Source organism: Pseudophryne corroboree, chromosome 5, assembly GCF_028390025.1.
Source record: "Pseudophryne corroboree isolate aPseCor3 chromosome 5, aPseCor3.hap2, whole genome shotgun sequence".
Taxonomy (NCBI): Eukaryota; Metazoa; Chordata; class Amphibia; order Anura; family Myobatrachidae; genus Pseudophryne; species Pseudophryne corroboree.
The window spans coordinates 487,520,515-487,542,754 of NC_086448.1; positions in this window are offsets into that span (position 1 = coordinate 487,520,515).

Here is a 22,240-nt window from a genome sequence, read left to right on the forward strand (position 1 = left end):
TAGAATTTGGGGGTCATTTTGATCCCAAAGTATTATTAACCTCAAAAACCATAATTTACACTCATTTTCAGTCTATTCTGAATACCTCACACCTCACAATATTATTTTTAGTCCTAAAATTTGCACCGAGGTCGCTGTGTGAGTAAGATAAGCGACCCTAGTGGCCGACACAAACACCGGGCCCATCTAGGAGTGGCACTGCAGTGTCACGCAGGATGTCCCTTCCAAAAAACCCTCCCCAAACAGCACATGACGCAAAGAAAAAAAGAGGCGCAATGAGGTAGCTGTGTGAGTAAGATAAGCGACCCTAGTGGCCGACACAAACACCGGGCCCATCTAGGAGTGGCACTGCAGTGTCACGCAGGATGTCCCTTCCAAAAAACCCTCCCCAAACAGCACATGACGCAAAGAAAAAAAGAGGCGCAATGAGGTAGCTGACTGTGTGAGTAAGATAAGCGACCCTAGTGGCCGACACAAACACCGGGCCCATCTAGGAGTGGCACTGCAGTGTCACGCAGGATGGCCCTTCCAAAAAACCCTCCCCAAACAGCACATGACGCAAAGGAAAAAAGAGGCGCAATGAGGTAGCTGACTGTGTGAGTAAGATAAGCGACCCTAGTGGCCGACACAAACACCGGGCCCATCTAGGAGTGGCACTGCAGTGTCACGCAGGATGGCCCTTCCAAAAAACCCTCCCCAAACAGCACATGACGCAAAGAAAAATAAAAGAAAAAAGAGGTGCAAGATGGAATTGTCCTTGGGCCCTCCCACCCACCCTTATGTTGTATAAACAGGACATGCACACTTTAACAACCCATCATTTCAGTGACAGGGTCTGCCACACGACTGTGACTGATATGACGGGTTGGTTTGGACCCCCCCCAAAAAAGAAGCAATTAATCTCTCCTTGCACAAACTGGCTCTACAGAGGCAAGATGTCCACCTCATCATCATCCTCCGATATATCACCGTGTACATCCCCCTCCTCACAGATTATCAATTCGTCCCCACTGGAATCCACCATCTCAGCTCCCTGTGTACTTTGTGGAGGCAATTGCTGCTGGTCAATGTCTCCGCGGAGGAATTGATTATAATTCATTTTAATGAACATCATCTTCTCCACATTTTCTGGATGTAACCTCGTACGCCGATTGCTGACAAGGTGAGCGGCGGCACTAAACACTCTTTCGGAGTACACACTTGTGGGAGGGCAACTTAGGTAGAATAAAGCCAGTTTGTGCAAGGACCTCCAAATTGCCTCTTTTTCCTGCCAGTATAAGTACGGACTGTGTGACGTGCCTACTTGGATGCGGTCACTCATATAATCCTCCACCATTCTTTCAATGTTGAGAGAATCATATGCAGTGACAGTAGACGACATGTCCGTAATCGTTATCAGGTCCTTCAGTCCGGACCAGATGTCAGCATCAGCAGTCGCTCCAGACTGCCCTGCATCACCGCCAGCGGGTGGGCTCGGAATTCTGAGCCTTTTCCTCGCACCCCCAGTTGCGGGAGAATGTGAAGGAGGAGATGTTGACAGGTCGCGTTCCGCTTGACTTGACAATTTTGTCACCAGCAGGTCTTTGCACCCCAGCAGACTTGTGTCTGCCGGAAAGAGAGATCCAAGGTAGGTTTTAAATCTAGGATCGAGCACGGTGGCCAAAATGTAGTGCTCTGATTTCAACAGATTGACCACCCGTGAATCCTTGTTAAGCGAATTAAGGGCTCCATCCACAAGTCCCACATGCCTAGCGGAATCGCTCCGTGTTAGCTCCTCCTTCAATGTCTCCAGCTTCTTCTGCAAAAGCCTGATGAGGGGAATGACCTGACTCAGGCTGGCAGTGTCTGAACTGACTTCACGTGTGGCAAGTTCAAAGGGCATCAGAACCTTGCACAACGTTGAAATCATTCTCCACTGCACTTGAGACAGGTGCATTCCACCTCCTATATCGTGCTCAATTGTATAGGCTTGAATGGCCTTTTGCTGCTCCTCCAACCTCTGAAGCATATAGAGGGTTGAATTCCACCTCGTTACCACTTCTTGCTTCAGATGATGGCAGGGCAGGTTCAGTAGTTTTTGGTGGTGCTCCAGTCTTCTGTACGTGGTGCCTGTACGCCGAAAGTGTCCCGCAATTCTTCTGGCCACCGACAGCATCTCTTGCACGCCCCTGTCGTTTTTTAAAAAATTCTGCACCACCAAATTCAAGGTATGTGCAAAACATGGGACGTGCTGGAATTGGCCCAGATTTAATGCACACACAATATTGCTGGCGTTGTCCGATGCCACAAATCCACAGGAGAGTCCAATTGGGGTAAGCCATTCTGCGATGATCTTCCTCAGTTGCCGTAAGAGGTTTTTAGCTGTGTGCGTATTCTGGAAAGCGGTGATACAAAGCGTAGCCTGCCTAGGAAAGAGTTGGCGTTTGCGAGATGCTGCTACTGGTGCCGCCGCTGCTGTTCTTGCGGCGGGAGTCCATACATCTACCCAGTGGGCTGTCACAGTCATATAGTCCTGACCCTGCCCTGCTCCACTTGTCCACATGTCCGTGGTTAAGTGGACATTGGGTACAACTGCATTTTTTAGGACACTGGTGAGTCTTTTTCTGACGTCCGTGTACATTCTCGGTATCGCCTGCCTACAGAAGTGGAACCTAGATGGTATTTGGTAACGGGGGCACACTGCCTCAATAAATTGTCTAGTTCCCTGTGAACTAACGGCGGATACCGGACGCACGTCTAACACCAACATAGTTGTCAAGGCCTCAGTTATCCGCTTTGCAGCAGGATGACTGCTGTGATATTTCATCTTCCTCACAAAGGACTGTTGGACAGTCAATTGCTTACTGGAAGTAGTACAAGTGGGCTTACGACTTCCCCTCTGGGATGACCATCGACTCCCAGCAGCAACAACAGCAGCGCCAGCAGCAGTAGGCGTTACACGCAAGGATGCATCGGAGGAATCCCAGGCAGGAGAGGACTCATCAGAATTGCCAGTGACATGGCCTGCAGGACTATTGGCATTCCTGGGGAAGGAGGAAATTGACACTGAGGGAGTTGGTGGGGTGGTTTGCGTGAGCTTGGTTACAAGAGGAAGGGATTTACTGGTCAGTGGACTGCTTCCGCTGTCGCCCAAAGTTTTTGAACTTGTCACTGACTTATTATGAATGCGCTGCAGGTGACGTATAAGGGAGGATGTTCCGAGGTGGTTAACGTCCTTACCCCTACTTATTACAGCTTGACAAAGGCAACACACGGCTTGACAAATGTTGTCCGCATTTCTGGTGAAATACTTCCACACCGAAGAGCTGATTTTTTTGGTATTTTCACCAGGCATGTCAACGGCCATATTCCTCCCACGGACAACAGGTGTCTCCCCGGGTGCCTGACTTAAACAAACCACCTCACCATCAGAATCCTCCTGGTCAATTTCCTCCCCAGCGCCAGCAACACCCATATCCTCCTCATCCTGGTGTACTTCAACACTGACATCTTCAATCTGACTATCAGGAACTGGACTGCGGGTGCTCCTTCCAGCACTTGCAGGGGGCGTGCAAATGGTGGAAGGCGCATGCTCTTCACGTCCAGTGTTGGGAAGGTCAGGCATCGCAACCGACACAATTGGACTCTCCTTGTGGATTTGGGATTTCGAAGAACGCACAGTTCTTTGCGGTGCTTTTGCCAGCTTGAGTCTTTTCAGTTTTCTAGCGAGAGGCTGAGTGCTTCCATCCTCATGTGAAGCTGAACCACTAGCCATGAACATAGGCCAGGGCCTCAGCCGTTCCTTGCCACTCCGTGTGGTAAATGGCATATTGGCAAGTTTACGCTTCTCCTCCGACAATTTTATTTTAGGTTTTGGAGTCCTTTTTTTACTGATATTTGGTGTTTTGGATTTGACATGCTCTGTACTATGACATTGGGCATCGGCCTTGGCAGACGACGTTGCTGGCATTTCATCGTCTCGGCCATGACTAGTGGCAGCAGCTTCAGCACGAGGTGGAAGTGGATCTTGATCTTTCCCTAATTTTGGAACCTCAACATTTTTGTTCTCCATATTTTAATAGGCACAACTAAAAGGCACCTCAGGTAAACAATGGAGATGGATGGATACTAGTATACAATTATGGATGGACTGCCGAGTGCCGACACAGAGGTAGCTACAGCCGTGGACTATTGTACTGTACTGTGTCTGCTGCTAATATAGACTGGATGATAATGAGATGTAGTATAGTATGTATGTATAAAGAAGAAAGAAAAAAAAACCACGGGTAGGTGGTATACAATTATGGATGGACTGCCGAGTGCCGACACAGAGGTAGCTACAGCCGTGGACTACCGTACTGTGTCTGCTGCTAATATAGACTGGTTGATAATGAGATGTAGTATGTATAAAGAAGAAAGAAAAAAAAAAACACGGGTAGGTGGTATACAATTATGGACGGACTGCCGAGTGCCGACACAGAGGTAGCTACAGCCGTGGACTACCGTACTGTACTGTGTCTGCTGCTAATATAGACTGGATGATAATGAGATGTAGTATGTATAAAGAATAAAGAAAAAAAAACCACGGGTAGGTGGTATACAATTATGGATGGACTGCCGAGTGCCGACACAGAGGTAGCTACAGCCGTGGACTACCGTACTGTACTGTGTCTGCTGCTAATATAGACTGGTTGATAAAGAGATGTAGTATGTATGTATAAAGAAGAAAGAAAAAAAAAAACACGGGTAGGTGGTATACAATTATGGATGGACTGCCGAGTGCCGACACAGAGGTAGCTACAGCCGTGGACTACTGTACTGTGTCTGCTGCTAATATAGACTGGTTGATAAAGAGATGTAGTATGTATGTATAAAGAAGAAAGAAAAAAAAACCACGGGTAGGTGGTATACAATTATGGACGGACTGCCGAGTGCCGACACAGAGGTAGCTACAGCCGTGGACTACCGTACTGTACTGTGTCTGCTGCTAATATAGACTGGTTGATAAAGAGATGTAGTATGTATGTATAAAGAAGAAAGAAAAAAAAACCACGGGTAGGTGGTATACAATTATGGATGGACTGCCGAGTGCCGACACAGAGGTAGCTACAGCCGTGAACTACCGTACTGTGTCTGCTGCGACTGGATGATAAATAATGATATAAAAAATATATATATATCACTACTGCAGCCAGACAGGTATATATTATATAATGACGGACCTGCTGGACACTGTCTGTCAGCAGAATGAGTTTTTTATAGAATAAAAAAAAAAACACCACACAAGTCACACGACGAGTGTTTAACTTTTTCAGGCAATCACAATATAGTATACTACTAACTATACTGGTGGTCAGTGTGGTCAGGTCACTGGTCAGTCACACTGGCAGTGGCACTCCTGCAGCAAAAGTGTGCACTGTTTAATTTTAATAATATGTACTCCTGGCTCCTGCTATAACCTATAACTGGCACTGCTCCCCAGTCTCCCCCACAATTATAAGCTGTGTGAGCACAGTCAGATATATACATAGATGATGCAGCACACTGGGCTGAGCAGTGCACACAGATATGGTATGTGACTGAGTCACTGTGTATCGTTTTTTTCAGGCAGAGAACGGATTATATTAAATAAAACTGCACTGTCTGGTGGTCACTGTGGTCAGTCACTACTAAACTCTGCACTCTCTACAGTACTCCTAAGCTCCAGTAAATCAAGTGTCTCTGTCTCAAATCAATCTCACTCTCTCTCTTCTAATCTAAATGGAGAGGACGCCAGCCACGTCCTCTCCCTATCAATCTCAATGCACGTGTGAAAATGGCGGCGACGCGCGGCTCCTTATATAGAATCCGAGTCTCGCGATAGAATCTGAGCCTCGCGAGAATCCGACAGCGTCATGATGACGTTAGGGCGCGCTCGGGTTAACCGAGCAAGGCGGGAAGATCCGAGTCGCTCGGACCCGTGAAAAAAAACATGAAGTTCGGGCGGGTTCGGATTCCGAGGAACCGAACCCGCTCATCTCTACTTTTAACCTGCTTGTCATGGTCACACCCTCGGGTTTCCTTCCACACTTACATGTCCAGGGGTCTGATTAAACCATCTAAGTTTGATTTCATTTCATCCCCTACAACTGAGGCTTCCTCCCGTCAGCCTAAACCCTCAGTTGTGACAGTAAGCACTGACCACATGAATCCAGCCGGAGACCAGGATCAAGCGGCTAGACCTATGCAAGAACTGGCAGCCAGACTCGAACATCAGGACAAGGTCACATCATCCGCTGTCTCCGGGATCTCTCTACTCGGCTGTATGGGATTCAGACGACCCTCCGTGGACCTTGCACGTCTGGTGCGTCCACCACAGTGACTCCAGCTGTAACCCCACCCACCTTGCCCATTTCCATACCACGTCTTCATCTTCCAACGCCAGCAAAATTTGATGAATCTCCAAGGTTCTGCAGGGATTCTCCGTCTACGCCAGGGAACACGTACTGTGGGACAGTATCTTATACAGTTCAAAATCCTGGCATCTGAACTGGCCTGGAACGACGAGGCCCTGTATGCTGCATTCTGCCATGGCTTGTCAGAACGCATTAAAGACGAGTTAGCTACCAGAGACTTGCCTTCTAAGTTGGATGAGCTAATTTCACTATGCACGAAGGTTGATCTACGGTTCAGAGAGAGAGCAACCGAGCGAGGAAGATCATCCGTTCCTAAATCTTCTGCTCCTCCTCCTCGTCAACCATCTCCATCCAAGGATGAGCCTATGCAAATTGGTCGTTCCCGTCTATCTCCCGCTGAGCGCTGAAGACGCCTCTCCGAGTCTCTATGTCTCTACTGTGCAGCTCCGTCGCACACTATCAACGCCTGTCCCAAACGTTCGGGACTCCAGATCCTAGCTCGCCAAGGAGAGGGCCTGCTAGGAGTAATGATCTCCTCTCCATCTCCTCATGATTGTAACCTCCCAGTGTCGCTCCAAATTGCTCAACGTTACAGGAACGTCATTGCCCTCCTTGATTCCGGAGCAGCTGGGAATTTCATAACCGAAGCTTATGTTAAACGGTGGTCCCTACCCACCGAGAGACTGTCCTCGTCCATCTCTTTGACTGCCGTGGATGGCAGCAAAATTTTTGACGCAGTCATTTCCTTAAGGACTCTTCCAGTTCGTCTGAGAGTGGGAGTTCTTCATTCTGAGTATATTTCTTTTCTAGTGATTCCAAGAGCCACACATCCAGTGGTTTTAGGCCTTCCATGGCTCCGTCTCCACAACCCATCGATTGACTGGACGACTACGCAAATACTGGCATGGGGTCCCTCCTGTGCTGAGACTTGTTTAGCCAAAGTTCTTCCTGTTTGTTCTTCCTTCCCCAGGTCATCTGATGTTCCGCCTCCTCCATATCAAGACTTCACGGACGTGTTCAGTAAAGCCTCTGCTGATATCCTTCCTCCTCATAGAGAATGGGACTGCCCAATCGACCTCATTCCAGGGAAGGTTCCACCGCGAGGCCGAACTTATCCGTTGTCTCTGCCTGAGACACACTCCATGGAAGAGTACATCAAAGAGAACCTGGCGAAGGGTTTCATCCGACCATCTTCTTCTCCAGCCGGCGCAGGCTTCTTCTTCGTTAAGAAGAAAGACGGTGGTCTGCGTCCGTGCATCGACTACAGAGGTCTGAACGACATTACCGTCTAGAACCGATACCCTTTACCCCTGATTACCGAGCTCTTTGATAGAGTTAGTGGTGCAACCATTTTTACAAAGCTGGACTTAATGGGTGCCTACAATCTCATCCGAATCCGTGAGGGTGACGAGTGGAAGACCGCCTTTAACACCCGTGACGGACATTATGAGTACCTCGTCATGCCCTTCGGATAGAGCAACGCTCCAGCAGTCTTCCAGCACTTCGTGAATGAGATCTTCAGGGACATATTGTACCGCCATGTCGTGGTTTATTTAGATGACATCCTCATCTTTGCTAATAATCTCGAAGATCATCGTTTCTGGGTAAAAGAGGTTCTTTCCCGTCTCCGTGTCAATCACCTCTAATGTAAATTGGAGAAGTGTGTGTTTGAAGTTAAAACCATTCCGTTTCTAGGTTACATTGTGTCCGGTTCCGGACTAGAGATGGATCCTGAGAAACTCCAAGCAATTCAGAATTGGCCTATACCCTTAACCCTCAAAGGGGTCCAGAGGTTCTTAGGGTTCGCCAATTATTATAGAAAATTTATACGAGACTTTTCCACCATTGTGGCGCCTATCACTGCATTAACCAAGAAAGGTGCTAATCCGTCCAAGTGGTCTGAGGAAGCTACACAGGCCTTTCACCTTCTGAAGCAACGGTTCATCTCTGCACCAGTTCTGAAACAGCCCGACACCGACTCTCCTTTTATCTTAGAGGTAGATGCCTCCTCCGTTGGAGTAGGAGCAGTGTTATCCCAGAGGGCCAAAGATGGACATCTACATCCTTGCAGTTTCTTCTCCCGGAAGTTCTCCCCAGCTGAGCGCAACTATGCCATTGGCGATCAGGAGTTGCTGGCCATCAAGCTCGCTCTGGAGGAGTGGAGATACCTGTTGGAGGGAGCTTCCCACTCAATCACCATACTTACCGACCACAAAAATCTTTTATATCTCAAAGGCGCACAATGTCTGAATCCTCGTCAGGCCAGATGGGCACTTTTCTTCTCTAGGTTTGACTTTAAACTCCAGTTCTGTCCGGGTTCTCAGAATCGTAAGGCCGATGCCCTTTCCCGCTCATGGGAGCAAGAAAATGAGTCCGAGTCTGCAGACAAGCATCCTATTATTAACCAGTTGGCATTCTCCACGGTAGGGATGGACTCTACGCCTCCACCAGGGAAAAGTTTTGTTAAGCCAGTTCTAAGGAAGAAGCTCATGCAATGGGCCCATGCTTCCCGTTTTGCTGGACATACAGGCATTCAGAAAACCCTTGAATTTATTTCTAGGTCCTACTGGTGGCCAACTCTGAAGAAGGACGTTATGGAATTTATTGCCTCCTGCCCAAAGTGTGCCCAACACAAAGTCTCCCGCCAGTCGCCTGCGGGGCAACTGGTTCCATTATCTGTTCCCCGTCGACCATGGACCCATTTGTCGATGGACTTTGTTTCCGATCTACCTATCTGCAACAAGTTTAATACCATCTGGGTGGTAGTTGACCGGTTCACCAAGAAGGCACATTTCATCCCTCTCACCGGTCTTCCGTCAGCTTCCAAGTTGGCTCAAGTATTTATACAAGAGATCTTCCGACTTCACGGTCTTCCTGAAGAGATCATCTCGGATCGTGGAGTACAATTTGTAGCCAAATTTTGGCGAAGTTTGTGTCAAGCCCTCCAAGTCAAGTTAAAGTTTTCCACGGCTTACCATCCTCAGACCAATGGTCAAACCGAGAGGGTGAATCAGGACTTGGAGGCCTTCCTCCGTATATATATGTGTCTTCCTCTCAAGATGACTGGGTTCAACTTCTTCCTTGGGCCGAGTTCAGCCACAACAATCAATACCATTCCTCATCTTCTTCTACACCATTCTTCATTAATTATGGATTCCACCCTAAAGTCCCAGAATTCCAACCGCTTCCCGCAACTTCTGTTCCAGTAGTGGATGTCACCTTGCGTCAGTTTTCAAATAACTGGAGGAACGTCCGCGCAGCCCTGCTTAAAGCCTCATCCAGGTATAAGAAGTTTGCCGATAGGAAGCGTAGAGCGGTTCCTGCTCTCAAGGTGGGTGATCGTGTGTGGTTGTCCACGAAGAATTTGAGGTTGAGAGTTCCCAGCATGAAATTTGCACCTCGCTACATCGGTCCCTTCAGGATTGAACAAGTCATCAATCCTGTTGCCTACAGATTACAGTTACCACCCTTCTTGAAAATACCCAGGACATTTCATGTTTCCTTATTGAAACCGCTGATCCTGAATCGGTTTCATTCCGCACTTCCTCCAGCTCCCAAAGTTCAGACTCAACGGGGAGTCGAGTACGAGGTGGCCAAGATTTTGGACTCACGTTTCCGTTACGGTCAGTTACAGTATCTCATTGACTGGAAGGGCTATGGTCCTGAAGAACGCTCTTGGACCAATGCCTCAGACGTCCATGCTCCTGCCTTGGTCCGAAATTTCCACTCAAAGTTTCCTTTAAAGCCTAAGAAGTGTCCTGGGGCCACTCCTAAAGGGGGGGGGGGGTGCTGTCACGATCCGGGTATCGGGACGCCATTACCTGCCGTTTAGGTGTCTTCTGAGACTGGCCCAGCGTTCCAAATCCGGATTTCATCTGTGTCAACACTCTGCACATCCCTCCTGTCATTCTGAGACACTACCACAGCGGCGCCATGTTTGAATCCAACATGGCGTCTCCCGTCCTCCGCGGCCTCCGCCGCCGTTACTGTGTTATTGCTGCAGGTTCTCAGAATCATGTATCATGCCTGCCGCGGCCTCTGCTGCCCTCCAAGTGTCTCAGCATATGGCTGTCATCTGGCGTCTCCTGTCCTCCGCGGCCGGTGCCGCCATTATCACTATGTTGGCACATTTCATTCCAAACCAGGTTTTCCCTCCAGGTTCCAGCATGGGCGCAGCCATGTTGGATTTGATCACATGCTCCAATTCCTCCAATCCACCATCTCTGGAATCTGCATAATTGCCCAGCCAATGCCTGCATAGCAGCAGGTATAAGTATCCTGTGTCTGGGCCAGATAGATGTCAGTGCTTTGAATGTCATACCTTGTTCCAGTCTCTCTCTCCTGTGGTTTGTTTCTCCAGGTTCCAGCTCCTGTCTCCAGCATCCACAAAGAGACCCGCACCTGCTTTCCATCCTGCGGTGCAGCCTGACTTTGCAATCCTCTGTGACTGATCCAGCTTTCAGCTATTACCTCGTTTGCTTCCAGCTTCCAAGCTTGCAGCTATTAACCCATCTGTTTCCAGCAACCTGCTTCCAACAGAATTCAGCCTCCTTAAAGAGCCGGTGTTCTCCCAGCGGATTTCTACTTACCAGCAGTATCCACTACCACCGGTAACCACTCTTCATTTCATCTGTTTCCACGCACCCTAGCATCTTTTAGTTTTAACTCCGTGTCTCCACCATCTGGCTGGTTCCGTCCAGTGACTCCTACAGTGCATTCCAGTTACCAGCATCATCTCATACACCTACTGGCATGTTCCTCGGTCATCTCCACTACTACAGCCTCGCCTGGTAAGGTTATTCTACCAAAGGACTATAACACCTGTTCTGCAACCTACCAGTGCCCTGTGATACCTTTTATGGTTTAGTGATCCAGGAACTGTATTATCTGCCACTGCTAATTCTGACTGTGAACGCTGTTGTGATTATACGGAGTCTGTTTAATAAACTTTCATTTGACTTTTAACCCTCTTGTCATGGTCACACCCTCGGGTTTCCTTCCACACTTACATGTCCAGGGGTCTGATTAAACCATCTAAGTTTGATTTCATTTCACCCCCTACAACTGAGGCTTCCTCCCGTCAGCCTAAACCCTCAGTTGTGACACCACCAGCTTGGGGCGAAGCTGGAGAAGTGCGAATTTGAAGTCCAGCAAATCGCATTTCTAGGGTATATTATCTCCTCAGAAGGTTTCCAAATGGAGGGTTCTAAGGTACAGGCAGTCCTGGATTGGATGCAGCCCACTAGTTTGAAGGCGCTTCAGCGTTTTCTTGGCTTTGCAAATTTTTATAGACGGTTCATCGCTGGATTTTCGTCTATAGTGGCCCCCTTGGTGGCACTCACTAAGAAAGGGGCGGATGTTGCTCTCTGGTCTTGTGAGGCCAAAGCGGCCTTTGCCCGTCTCAAAAGGGCATTTGTCTCGGCCAAGGTGCTGCGACACCCAGATCCAGAGCGTCCTTTTGTGGTAGAAGTGGATGCCTCTGAGATAGGTATTGGGGCAGTGCTCTCTCAGATGGGGGTGTCTGATAATCGCCTTCATCCCTGTGCTTACTTTTCCCGTAAATTTTCGTCTGCCGAGATGAATTATGATGTGGGTAACCGGGAATTGTTGGCTATAAAGGATGCACTCGGGGAGTGGAGACACTGGCTTGAGGGGGCTAAGTTTGTGGTCTCAACTCTCACCGACCATAAGAATCTGGCATATTTAGAGTCAGCGAAGCGGCTCAATGCCAGGCAAGCACGATGGGCTTTGTTTTTTGCTCACTTTAATTTTTTGAACACATATCGCCCTTGGTCAAAAAACATCAAGGCTGATGCGCTCTCGCAGAGTTTTGCTCCAGTCCAAGAGACCACCGAGGAGCCATAGCCCATTGTGTCCCCATCATGTATTAAAGTGGGCATTACCTAGGACCTCTTGTCATTAGTCCTTAGAGCACAGGAGAAGGCTCCTCCAGACCTTCCGGTAGGTCTCTTGTTTGTGCCTCCTAGGTTAAGACATCGAGTGTTCCTGGAATTCCATGCCAAGAGGTCGGCAGGGCATCCCGGTATTGCCAGAACTCGGGAGTTGCTGTCTAGGCCGGTGTGGTGGCCCTCGGTGGCTAGGGATGTGGATCAGTGGGTTCGGGCATGTGACGTTTGTGCCCGAAATAAAACTCCTAGAGGTGTTCCTGTCGGCCCATTACATCCACTCTCTATTCCATCTAAGCCATGGACCCACATTTCCATGGATTTTGTGGTGGACTTGCCCAAATCCTCGGGGATGACAGCCATTTGGGTTGTCGTTGACAGGTTTTTGAAGATGGCGCATTTCGTTCCACTGGTTGGGTTGCCATCGGCCAGACGCCTGTCTGAGTTATTTATGCTGCATGTTGTGCGCCTCCACAGGTTGCCACTCGATGTGGTCTCTGACCGTGGATCCCAGTTTGTGGCCAAATTCTGGAGGGCATTTTGTTCTGATCTCCAGATTTCTGTGAGCTTGTCGTCAGGCTACCACCCACAGTCTAATGGGCAGACAGAGAGGGTGAACCAGTCCTTGGAGCAGTTCCTCAGGTGTTATGTCACTAAGTGTCATACTGACTGGGTTGCTCATCTGTCCATGGCGGAGTTTGCCTATAACAACGCGGCTCACTCTGCTACAGGGATCTCTCCCTTCCTTTGTGTGTATGGGCATCATCCTAAGGCCAATTATTTTGACCCCCTGGATTCCACGCCTGGTGGTTCCTCTGTGGTTTCGGCCCTTAGGGATATTTGGAGGAAAGTTAAGAAAGCCCTTGTGTCTGTGTCATTAGTGACCAAAAGGGTTTTTGATAAGCGGAGAAGACCCTGCAGCTTTAAATTAGGAGACTTCGTCTGGTTGTCCACCAAGAATTTAAAGTTGAGACAGCCATCTCATAAGTTAGGCCCCCGGTTCATCGGCCCTTATAAGATCACCAGGGTTATCAATCTGGTGGCATTTCAGTTAGATCTGCCCCGTTCATTGGGTATCAATAAAACATTTCATTGTTCCCTTTTAAAATTGGCGGTTAGTAATCCTTCTTCCAGTGGAAGACCTTCTCCTCTTCTGATACATGGTCAGAGGGAGTTTGTGGTTAAAAGGGTTCTTGACTCCAAGATGGTTCGGGGTCGGCTGTCATTTTTGGTGCACTGGAAGGGGTATGGCCCGGAGGAGCGGTCGTGGGTGCGCAGTTGTGATCTTCATGCCCCCAGACTGATACGCTCTTTCTTCTCGCAGTTCCCCGATAAACCCGGTGGTAGGGGTTCTTTGACCCCTCGTCAGAGGGGGGGTACTGTTAGGATCTCCTGTTCTATACTGCCACATCGCCATGGCTACCGGGAGGCAAGTGTTAGCGAAGTAACCTGAGCGCAGCTGATACTCCGGTCCGGGTTTTTACTGTGTAGTGGTTACAGGCTCTGTGCACGGCAGGGAATCCGGCGCTGGTTTTGTGCTCACAGTCTGTGAGGTCTGAGTGGGGCGTGGACAGCACCTGCTATATAAACCATCCTCTCAGGCTAGGCAAATGCTGCTGAATCTTTGTTTGTTAGTCAGTTCCAGAGAGTTAGCTAGTACTGTGTGACTTTGTATTTACTTGTTGCTTACTGCGAATAGGCCTTGGGATTCGGTACTTCATTCTGCCAATCCGGACCTAGCAGTAAGACTGGAGTCAGTTGTTTAACCTGCTGGGGTTCTTTTGCTATTCTGTGAACCCAGCTGGTTTGCGGCTGTACTCTCAGACCTGCTTGCTTAATCCTCCCTCACTGTGCAGGGCGTCCAGGTGTCAGTTTAGTGGCAGTAAGCTGAACCTGTGCCCTGCAAGTGGGGGTTAGGATTGTGGATACTCTCCTTGTGTCTATATTTCTATCTCTGACCAAGGAGTTTGTTCCCACACCCGTTGGTAACCCTTTGGGGTTTTTCCTGTTGCTCTTAGCAACATCATTTTGGGTGCTCCACATGTTAAATCACTACATCTCGCTTCATTGTCCGCTCTATTCCATCTGAGCATTCCTGACACTAGGGAGACACCCAATTCCTGAGCCTTTGGGCTTCCCCGTTCATTTTGTGTTTATTTGTTATTCCATCACCTCCTGTGTATGTTGTGTTATACTGTCTGTGAGTTCGTTTTGCCTCGCATCCCTCTCTGTTCATACACCGGTATACTCCTGTTAGCACTAGTGTGCGTAACAGTATGGTTAGTGTAAATGGTTCGTGGACAAGGGAATTTCTCTTTGCATGATGCAAAGGGTCAGACAGGGTCTAAACAGTGGTGTTTAGTACATAACTGAAGAGTATTTTATTAAAAACAATCCGGAGTTGGTTAGGAAGAGATAAATCGCTCCTGCGTATAGTTATGTTTAAAAGAAGTTTATGGACATTTACAGTATTTGCAGTTCATTACACATGCAGGGGGAATCCAGAGGATGCCTCCCACCTGAGCAGTTGGAGAGAGACACATCCCCCCCGTACGAACCCACCTATGACCTTTTGTTATAGTGCAAAGAGACATTCCTGTGTCCAATGAACAATGAGATTGTAGGGACCATTGTATTGTGAATGTAGGCTGTAAATATAAGGATCACCATTGCTGGGGCAGCACACACTCTCTACAAAGGTTTTCATCATTGATTAACTTAGAGCTGGATTCCAGATGAGCGCCTGCGATTCATTCCCACGTGTGTAAGTTTTTCTCTGCGGCTATTTCGTTACTCTGTATGTATGCAATTGTTCCTTTGTAGCTAACCTATAAGTGTTTGCCATTTATCCTCTTTCTGTTTATTTGTATTTGCAATCGTTTGCTAATATTTGTATTTCTGCTTAGTTATTGTGTTTAGGTATTAATGTTAGTTTTGTAGTGTATAAGCTGTTAACTGTACTTTTCCTTTTTTACATACTAAAATCGTCAGTAAAGGTTTTGGAACCTTACAAGGTAGAGTATGTTCATCATTACATTGCTAAGGGTATACTGAGCATCTTAATCGCTCCAACAGCTTTCATATGATAAGGGTTAATCAGCGTTGCATTGTGGTAATATTACAGTAATAAGGTTTACAGCATAAGCATATCCTTTCAGTGTGTTGCTAGCAAGGTTTACTGAGTGTCATTCTGTGAGCGTCTGCGCCACTCGTGTTCTCGTGGGCACAGCGTCTGCTACGCTATAAGCGTACCATTACGGTACTTCATACGCCAATTGCGTACTGAGTCTGGTACAAATACATAGTGAATGTTATAAGGTAAAGAATAGGCTTTATCACCCTTGTCTACCCCACTGGTGACCAAATACATCAGGGAAGCCCTCCTAAGTTGGAGCGCTCCCGTGGTGCTTACCCCACTTTTGGGCCCGTCGGCGGGCAGATCAGCAGTGCTTGCAGCTTTGCTGCCCTGTGTGGGGATCCAGACGTTGTGGACACTGAAGTGGATGACCGAGCAGCCGCACCCCCCCCCCCCCGCGCAGCCCGGGTTGTTACTGGCGGATGGATCGCCAGCCCTGGAAAGAGAATGACGGAGGCCCTCATGTCAGCCCTAGTAGAAGGACCTGGGATCAGAGGAGAGGCTGTTGCCCTAGTGAGGTGGCGGTGGCGAGGGCACCGGTCTGCACTTCCCGCAATCCTGCATTTGAATGTGTGCTCACTGGCAAACAAGATCAACAAATTATCCCTCCTTCTGGGCAGCACAGGGTCAGGAATTACAGGGTCGTCTGTCCTCTGCTTTACGGAGATGTGGCTGGATGACCATATTGTGGACAAGCCGATGTCTCTGCCAGGCTTCAGTCTCTTCAGGGCCGATCACTCCAAGGTTCTCTCAGGAAAAACAAAGGGTGGTGGCATCTGCTTCTACATCAACGACGGATGGTGCACCAATGTCACAATTCTAGGCAAATCATGTAGCCCTCACCTAGAGATGCTAAGTATCAACTGTAACCCCTTCTATTCTTCCTGGGAATTTGCCTCAATTGTCCTTGTGGGAGTGTACATCCCCCCCACGCCTGCGCGAACAAAGCCCTTCACCACCTAGCTGTATGCATATCCGACATAGAAAAAAAACTCCCAGACTCTCTGCTTATAGTACTGGGTGACTTCAATAGAACTAACCTGAGCAAGGAGCTACCTAAGTACAAACAACAAGTCACGTGTCCCACTAGGGAAGGGCGCACCCTTGATCACTGCTACACTACCCTCAAGTATGCTTTCCGGTCTATCCCGCATGCTGCACTCGACCTATCTGATCACTGCCTCATCCACCTACTCCCTACCTATGCACAGAAGCTGAAAGTGGTTAAGCCTGTCATCAAGACTGTTAAGAAATGGACCAATGAGGCTAAGCTGAAGCTCCAGGCCTGCTTTGACTGCACGGAATGGGGGGTCTTCGAAGGCTCGGCAACCGACCTGAATGACCTGACAGACACTGTCACATCCTACATCAGCTACTGTGAGGACATGTGTGTACCTACAAAGACTTACCGCATTTACAACAACAACAAGTCCTGGTTCAACACCCTGCTCTGGCAGCTTCATAAGGCCAAAGAGGAGGCCTATAGCAGCAGTGACAGAGCACTATACAACCGAACTAGGAACTCTCTGACTAAAGGAATCAGGCTAGCAAAAAAGCAGTTCTCGGACAAGCTGACAAATGATCTCTCCACCAATGACCCCGTATCTGTATGGAAAGGAAAGCAATTCATAACCAACTATAAGAAAACATCACAGTCCACCACATTGCACCAATACCTAGTAGACGAACTGAACCACTTTTATTGCAGGTTCACAAAAGAAGTTCCCTGCAACCCAAACAATCACCTCTACGATGTCCCGAACACCGACGGCCAACTCCAGGCACTGCAAGTCGCCCAAGAAGAGGTGGAGGCATCGTTCAAAAGGGACAAACCCAGGAAAGCTCCGGGTCCTGACAGAGTATCACCATCTGCTCTAAGAGCATGTGCGGGTCATCTCGCCCCCATATTCACCAAGATCTTCAACAAATCGCTGGAGCTACAGAAAGTCCCTTCCTGCCTCAAAAGGTCTACTATCATCCCGATCCCCAAGAAACCCTCTATCACGAACCTGAATGACTACAGGCTGATAGCACTGACATCTGAGGTCATGAAAACATTCGAGCGTCTGGTTTTGAATCACCTGAAAACTGTGACTGGCCCCCAACTAGACCCCTTACAGTTTGCCTATCGATCGAATCGGTGTGTCGAGGATGCAGTCAACCTGGGCCTGCACTACATTCTACAGCACCTAGATATTACCGGTACCTACGTGAGGGTCCTGTTTGTCGATTTCAGCTTGGCCTTCAATTCAATCATCCCCAGCATCCTCCACTCCAAATTATTTAGCCTATGGAACCCAGATGCTACCTGTTCCTGGATAGTAGACTTACTGACAGATAGGACACAGGTGGGGAAAGCGGGGGAATTCACCTCTCAAGTGCGGTCCATTAGTACAGGTGCCCCTCAGGGCTGTGTCCTATCACCCCTGCTCTTCTCCCTGAGCACAAATGACTGCACCTCAGAGGCGCAATCTGTAAAGATCATCAAATTCGCCAATGACACTGCCGTCATCTGCCTCATCAAGGACGGGGACGAATCGGCCTATAGACGGGAAGTAGACCAGTTGGCCCAGTGGTGCATCCACAACAACCTTGAGCTCAGCCCTCTCAAAACTGTCAAGATGATAGTGGACTTCAGGAAGACGACAGCTAGTGTTCCTCTGCTAGTGGACTCCTTCAAGTTTCTAGGGACAACAATCTCCTGGGACCCTAAATGGGGATCCAACGCTGACGCCACTGTTGGAAAAGCGCAGCAGAGGTTGTTCTTCCTCAGGAAACTAAGGAAGTTCAACATCCCACAGAAGCTTCTGCTCCACTTCTACTCCGCGATTGTGGAGTCGGTACTGTGCTCCTCAATACTGTTATGGTACCGCTCCGCCAGCACTAGGGACAGATGCAGGCTCCAAAAGGTGGTCAGAACTGCAGAAAAGATCATCGGGGCCAACCTTCCCTCGGTCCAGGACCTGTACCTGTCCAGAGCTAAAAAGCAGGCAACGAAGATAGTAAAAGACCAGCTACACCCCGGCCACAGCATGTTTAACTTGCTTCCTTCAGACAGGTGTTACAGGGGCGTCCCACGCCAGGTCCACCAGAAGCCTCAAAAGTTTCTTTCTCCAAGCGGTCTGCCTGCTAAACTCCTGAACATTAACTGACTAGACGTACATGTAACTCACTTGTGTCCCTACGGTATACCTATCTGTATGACTTTACTTGTTTCCCCCCCCCAACACACACACACACACACACACACACACACACACACACACACACACACCTGCTTATCTGTTACCTACAGTAATTGGCTGTTGCATAGCAAACCGAAGACAAATTCCTAGTATATGCAAGTATACCTGGCCAATAAAGCTGATTCTGATTCGGATTACTATGCTTGCCTGGGACTGAGGATGAAGAAATTACTTTCAGCATCAGATCTGCTGGAACATGCATGCGTGCACATGGCAGAAACAACAGAGACACCCCTCCTTTATTTATAAAAGGGGAATTAACTTGACACTGCTAGATGATTTAAATGGATGTACTAAGCCTTGGAAAGAGAAATAAAGTGGATGGAGATAAAGTTCCAGCCAACCTGCTCCTAACGGTCATTTTTCAAACACAGCCTGTAACATGGCATTTAGGAACTGATTTGCTGTTACTTTATCTCTCTCTCTACTTGATCTCTCTACAAAGCTTAGTACATCTTTCCATTAGTTCCATACCCTTTTAGTTGACATTCTTGTGTAAAGACATGGCTTGTTTCTGTACCATCTAGATTACTCATGCAGTGATCTGTCTCTGTCTCCTGGGCTTGACTTGCAATACTCTGTGATGTATCAAAAATGTGAGGAAAATAAAACTTTATTAGCTATGGCACACTTTATTATTGTATAAAACAACTTTTATTTATACATAGGTAACTAACACTTCTAACAAAACAAACAGAAAAACATGCAGTACTCATTCTGAAAACATTGTTCCTAGTATCATCATGTTTGTGGAACATTTGTTCAGCATGTTTTTCTGTTTTGTGTTTTTTTAAGATGTGTGGTTCCATTATGTACTCATAAAAGTTAAGTTTTATACAATAGAAAAAAGTGCTCCAGCCAATACATGTTTCCGTTCCTCACAATTTCAATTAATGTTTTATAGCGCTAGGTAGCACCACTGGTATGTTTACATTGTGCCTCTTTATTTAGGTATACAACTCAGTACTACACTTACAATATTACCTAGCTACAGTACAAACGTAAAATAAATATCATTGATTAGTGGAAACCAGTGCGCCTAGTATCTATCTACCCCTACTTTCTGCAATAACCTGCCATGTGTCTGATGTACTGTGTACTGACTCTGTGTTGTGCATCAGACATGTACTGTCAGACTATGAGGTCTGCTACACAGACTCTGACAACAACACAATATTTATTGCTCACAACTGTCTTTAATAATGTGTATATTCACTGAGGTTCATTTTGCCATGCTGTGTATACTGACAAAACCGCCTAGACAAGATAATGGACACCACAGGGACTGCTAACTCTTCCACTGAAGCTGTGTTATAATTCAAAATGTACAAGACAATACAAGGTCAATTAGCAACCTTAAAGCACAGAATGGATGAAGTGCAGGTAAACCAGTATATACAAGTTTAAGTTGATGCAGCATTACCTGCTCCTTATTGTGAACCTGAACCTATTATACAAAAAGCAGGAAAATGTAAATGGTATTGACGGGGAATTACATCCATTTTTGGAGCAATGTAATTTTGTGTTAAAAATGTGTCCCATGATTTATCATTTTGATGGTCTAAAATATAGTCTAATAAGAACTCTACTTAAATTGCCAGCTTCTGCATGGGTTACTCCTTATTTGGAAAAAAACAGGATTTTCTGTTTAATTAATTTCCATTGCTCTCTCGTAACTTTTCTAAATCTTTTAATGATTAACATAGGGCAGTCACAGAGTAAACTAACTGCATATAAACCTAAAGATTTATCGGTCCAAACTGGTGGGAACAAAAATCTGGCAATGTATGGGAGCAAATACAATCAACTATTTGCTCCCAAACGCTGGAAAACAGACAGCGGTCTTCAGGCAAATTGTTTATATCAGTTTGATTTAACAAATGTATTCGAACAATCATTTTTTTACATTTTAAAGCATTTGCAAGCAAATGGTTGATTGTCATTTGCTCCCATATATTACCAGATTTTTGTTCCCTCTCAACAGAATGGACAGATAAATCTGTAGGTAGATAGTCTCAGACAAGGGCCGAGATCAGTAAAGGAATATGCAGTGGAATTCAGACAGTAAATGGAGGAAACTGAATGGTGAATAACAGCAAAGAGACATCAATTCAGGAAGGGGATAAATCAACAATGGATTATCCCTGCATTAAGGTTAAAATAATGTATGCACAGATGTATCTTACTTGTTTCTCAATTAACAGAATGACATAAGGAGAAAGGAAGGCCATAATATGTATCCCCCTCTTCAGTTTCTTCTCATACTTCTAAGATGCAGTCCCTTCTATCACTACTAAAATAGCAATTTTAGAGCCTGACATGCCTGAAACTGGATCTAGGCAAATGGGAAATATTCTCTAAGCCCTGTAGATAGACAGTGGTGCATGGAAAATCACTGATGTATTTTGAATGCTAGTCCCACTAATTTCCTATAAAAAATACTCAAAGAAAAAATAAATAAGGTATCAAGATGTCATTACCCCAACTCCATGAAGAGGGGGCAGTTGGGTCAGTTTCATTATTGCCCTCTGCATATTGACTTTGTAAATAAAAATAACAGTTTACCTACATGTTTCATTGAAAATCACCATTTACCTATTTATCTTTTCAACTAATAGATTCTCTTCATGGGAAATGACTGTATATGATGCAACATCTTGCACAAGCATATCAAGTTCAAAAAGTCTACAAAACTTGTAGCAAATCTTTACTGATGGTACACTCTTCTTTTTGCCAATCATCCTTGGGATACTGCAGTTGAAACAGTATAATCCTACAATAAATTGGTAGACAAGGGAATTATCTTTTTCTTATTGACATGAAAAAATACACATGAGATGTACTATTAGCTTTTTCATGTCCAGACCTACAGAGAAGATAACATGGTAATTGGATTATACTGATACTTCGGATAAAAAAGCAATCAGAAAAATTACCATCTCAAAAAATACCTGGCTGTCCTATTGACCTATTGACATAATTCATTGGTAGAGAATAGTTTATGTTAATTTTTGGCCTTCCACTCGTTGAAGTGTTTTGTTTTTTTAGTGCAACCATATATTTTATTCCAGTTTATTAAATTAGGAATTGGAGGAATAATTTATGAGTATGGTAATGTAAATATATATTTAAAATGTTGCATAAGTCTATTATAGTGCACCAACTTCTACTTTATATATTACTGTGTGTGATGTACTATTGTTTAAATATATGAATGAATCTGAGAATATGAAGAGCTCCAACTAAATAAAATATTTTTTTTTATCAAATGTGTAACTTATTGTGTTTGGGTTGGGGACCACCTGCCTTTCTGCTTATTGTGGAAAAGAAGAAGTATCAGGAAAGACTAGCACAGTGAGAAATCTCACACTAAAGATCAGCAAACAATTTTAATTGTTTCAAAACCACATACAGAATTTTAAGTACAGTAACTTTTTAGGCCATTTGGTTTTGTTAATGCTCCAGTCACATTCCAACATGTTGTCCAATGATTTGTTGCTATAACTTGATGAGATGCTTTTATACTTCCAAGATTTAAAGACACATACTAATCATGTTAAAAGAGATTTCAAATGACTG